At 39.2% G+C, this 4,792-nt stretch overlaps 1 long non-coding RNA gene across 1 annotated transcript; it reads right to left on the reverse strand.

The window, feature by feature from the left end:
* Positions 1-2,703: 2,703 nt before the first annotated feature.
* Positions 2,704-3,722, reverse strand: LOC145972922 (uncharacterized). Its single transcript, XR_014439317.1, has 2 exons — positions 2,959-3,722; positions 2,704-2,863 (listed from the first exon to the last, which is right to left on the reverse strand). It is a non-coding gene; the product is annotated as an uncharacterized LOC145972922 (long non-coding RNA).
* Positions 3,723-4,792: the final 1,070 nt, after the last annotated feature.

Raw genomic sequence — 4,792 nt, forward strand, 5'->3', positions numbered from 1 at the left:
GCATTTGTTGCTTTTAATATACTTTGATATTTATACAAATCGTCTTGAGTGTATTTTTTATGATTGGGAAATTTTCTAAAAATCAAATCGTAGATACCTTCGGTTCCCGTATATTTTATTCCATCGATAATTATATTATCTTCCATGTCCACATCGAAACGTTTATCACCGAGCATCATTCCTTTGCTGGTAAATTTAACACCGTAGACGTAATCCATACTCTTATTTTTATCAACACTCATGATAGCTCCTATATATTTTTGTGCTAGTGGACCAAAATGATCTCGGAACGTTTTCTGACCTTCGGACGTTTCTAATTCATGTCGGACCGATGTTACAAACGAATCGGGCGTGGTCTCGTAAATTTCTTCGACGGACGGGGATGGCATTGTTTGACGCGGTTGTACTTTGATCGGAGTAGAAACAGTAGCCATATTAGAAAATTGTTTCCTTCGTTTTGATCGATTCGGTGTCGAATATATCGGCGAATCGTTTATCGATATATTTATCCGTGCTCGCTTTATTCCTTGCTTTGACTCTTTTATTTTTTCCTCGTGCTTCTCTCCAAACGTCAAACTCAATGGTTCAATTTTCGACGCATCAGATTCCACAGTATTTTCAACAAGCTGTTTTAAAGGTTCGGTAATTGGCTTAAATTGTCTTTCCAATGCAACGTCTTCCTCCATTTTACCAGTTTTCAAAGCGCGATATTTTTTGCGAATTGATTCGCTCATTTTTGCAATCTCTCTCGCAATCTTTTCACGATCACCGTTCATGATGCTCGATCGATGTGTCGATGACGACTGATCGCTTTACGGTATCGCGAAATCGTTAAATCCTCTTCTATATCGTCCATTGAAAAACGTGCTGTCTTTATCAATGACTACGAAGCCATATTTGCGTTGCCAACATTTCTGACACAATGCGCGGAAATCGTCGTAAGACATGTCGGTATTTACATGATCGTTGTACACATGTTTCAAATTTGTGCCGTCTTGTTTAAATAAAATCAAAAGATTCGCATTGTCGCGTATAAGATGCTTAGGTATCTTGGCGTACGTTTGACAAAGATAGAAACAGTCGACGCTCGAGTGTCGACCCATTGCAAAGTACTCTCTTATCGTATCTTGCTTGTCACATGCCACGTCATCAAAGATAAAGATGGAATTCGGAAGCGCCTCGCTCGGTGGAATGACATCGCTGTTATTAGAGAATGTGAAATAACCAATTTCGTCTATAGGTGCTAATAAATTTTCCAAGTATCTATATTTCGGTTGTTGAAGCGATTTCGAGTATACGTACGCGTTCTCGAAACGTACACCGTACGGACTTTCTATCAAACTAATCAACACGTTTGTCTTACCGCAGTTTGAAGGGCCGCAAACGATACCGCGTATAGTAGTCGGTAGCATGTTTCCATGCTTGCGTACTTTTTTCTCCGATTTTAGTCTATCGTCGAAATTTGATACTTTGATTATCCGCGCTTGTCGCACGAACCGCATGTTTTCTCTTTCGAATCAATTTTGCGAATGATCACGAGGGGGAGACCTATTTATAGAGGTGTCTCAACTCGAAATCGCTCAGTATCAAAAATGTTTCTCCTTCTGTCGGATAACAGAGACATTCTCTGGCTTACCGCTGAACAACTGCAGTATATCCCAAAGATCGTTTTACTACAAAATTTTGGTGATTACGTGGAACGATTGTGGAACAAGCTTCCAGAATATATAAAGGCTGATTCGGAGGTTCGACAATATCGTTCGTGCATGCAACATTACAATCAGCCGTAGTAGGTATACAAGGCGGGTTCTAACTCAGGTCCTCTCAGGGGGGGTGAGGCGCGAGGGGATCTCAGCGGCGCGGGGGAATGACGTCACGGGACGGAGGGGATTTCGTAGGCGCGGGGGCTGCGGGGCAGGGCGGGGGACGCTTGTGTTGGATGTTTTATGACAAGTATAAACAATCATAAACCGATGTTCGGCTGCTTTGTACCCTTGCCGCGCGTGTGAGAGAGAACGATAATATCGCGTGCGAAAAAAATGCGTACGAGAGAGAACGATAGCGAGACTTATAATTAGCGCAAAGAATGGGAAAAGGGTAGTGCAAGGGAGAGGTGCGTAAATAATTATACATTTTTCTTCTTGAAATATAATTTCGGTGGCGCGGGGAATGACGTCACGCGCGAGGAAGGGAGTCTGCGAGGAGAAGGGGGATCCGCGGAAAGAAGACGGTGGTGTGAGAAGGATAGCGCTACGTGTGGGAAAAGGACAGCGCTACATGTGGGAAAAGGATAGCGCTAAGTGTGTGAAGAGGACAGTGCGACAAGGATGATATCAACGTGCGACAAGGATGGTGCAATGTAAGATGGCGTGAGAAGGACGACGCAAAGGTAAGTGAGCGACGAGCATAGAAAGAGAGAAAACGACAATAGCGCGAGAACAACGCGTGCGAGAGAGAACGATATTGCAAGAATAACGCGAGTGAGAGAGAGAGAACGATAGCGCGTACGAAAGAGAGAACGATAATAGCGCGAGAACAACGCGTGCGAGAGAGAACGATATCGCTATACTTACAACTAGCGCAAGAGAGACGCAAGGGATGGGAGCGCAAGGAGAGGCGCGTAAATAATTGCAATTTTTTTTTTCGTTACAATTAAAAATATGTAGAATTTATTTAAATGTGTGTATGAGTATTACAAATTGTGTGTGTGTGTGTGTGTGTGTGTGTGTGTGTGTGTGTGTGTGTGTGTGTGTGTGTACTTAATATTAAAATTTAAAAATTAATAAAATATAGGGAAAGAAAATAAAATGATGAATATAAAATAATGCGGACGGTGCGCCGGGCTGTAAGGGGGAGGCAGCTCCTGAAACAGGAAAAACGCTACATTAATTTTATCTTAATTAAAATAAAAAAAATAAAAAAAAAACTAATTTAAAAATTTTAAAAAGAAATATGTACCTTAGCCCCCTGGAACTGCAGAGCCGTACCAGTATTCCAGTAACCGTCTTCTTCTTTCCTCTCCCAGTCTTCTTTGTATTTCCCGTATTCTCTCCTCTTCGATTATTCTGTTCTCTTCGTATCTTATAACCGATAGTTCGCAGATTTCGTCAAATAGGGACTCCATCCCGAAGAGCAGCCGCAGATTAAAAATGTCGAGATATCTCCACGATCCATTTACATCATTATCCTGGCGACTCTCCGGGGTGTCGCCCCATTCCTCCGCGAGATCGTGTCGCGCGTTCCAGCGCTCCGCCCGCACGTTGCGTCGATGCTGTATGTTGATGAACCCGGGAATTTTGACATCATCGGGGTACTATAAAATAATATATATTAAAAATCCACATACACATACGCACAATTGTTTTCACAAAAACACTACCTACCTTCCAGACAAATACCACTTTTAGTATCACAGAAAATAAGAGCTCTACAAAACTCCTCTTCCAAAATGAAAAATGAAAAATAGAATCCATCTTATTTGCAGCGTAAGAAATAATCACACACGGAAAAAGAAATACCACGGTTAAACTCGCTGACGCTCTCCTTTCGGACAATACACGACTGAGATTGAAATCGAATGTTACTCTCCGCTGTAGGAATTATAAAGGTCTCAAAACTGGAAGGGTTACACTAGTGTACGAATATTTTTTACACCCACTGTATATATTAACCATTCATGATCCTTTCATGGTCTTTTTCTACGCTCGGTATAAACAATATGAACAGTATTCCTATGAAGAAAAATGGATCTTGGAACCTTCCTTCTTTTTATGTTTTCTGTTTATGATACCAATATTCGACTGCTTTACACCCTTGCCGCGCGTGTGAGAGAGAACGCGTACAAGAGAGAACGATAGCGAGACTTATAATTAATGCGAGAGCACGCAAAGGATTGGAGCGCAAGGGAAAGGCGTGTAAATAATTGCAATTTTTTTTGTTACAATTAAAAATATATAATTTATTTAAATGTGTGAGTTTAATAAAAAAAAGTATACAATATAAAAGAAAAAATAATATATAAAATAGGCCGTCGGGCTATGTGGGGAAGCCGTTTCTGAAAACAGAAGAAAACATATGCATTTCATTAGTTTAAATTATTTAATAATTTATTTTAAGATACTTTTGATATATCATATAATAAATTAAAAGATACTTACAATGTTATCCATGACTCATCTATTTTAATTTGTGCAAATAGGGCACATGTTGCAGGGCAATATTTGATTCAAACATTTTTTTGCACCCTTTGCATGACATATTATCCATATTGCTACAACCTATGGTTCTATGTTCCCGAACAGAACTAGTTTCTTCAAACTGATACGGGTCTTCTAGAAAGCATTCGGTACAATATTTCGATCCATTTTCCATATAGTAATAAGAAATGCAACATATCTTTGTTGCTTCGTTTAATGTTATTATTTCAGGTATGCTTAAATTTCGCTGTTTCTTTTGTAACTTTTCATCAAGAATATCGTCACTATTGTCACTATCGTAATCACTGTCCTTCGCCAAGGGTTCTATTTCTATATTATTGAACTTGTAAATTTCTATTTCCCTTTTTAATAATAAATTGCAGATTATAATTTAAACATTAATTGCATACATGTGCTATGATAATTACGTTCAGATTATTTTCTAATGCAAAGTATATAAAATGTTTTATCAAATATACTACAATGATCAAATTGTGTAGGTGACAGAACAAGAATTAATAGACTTAGTGGCAAATAACATGATGATGATCAATACAAACTTCATGCTGAAGTGATATTTCTGAATGCTTTTCCAC

The sequence above is a fragment of the Camponotus vicinus genome, unplaced genomic scaffold (assembly GCF_025532165.1).
Source record: "Camponotus vicinus isolate PSW18456_S1 unplaced genomic scaffold, iyCamVici1.0 SCAF_6, whole genome shotgun sequence".
NCBI lineage: Eukaryota > Metazoa > Arthropoda > Insecta > Hymenoptera > Formicidae > Camponotus > Camponotus vicinus.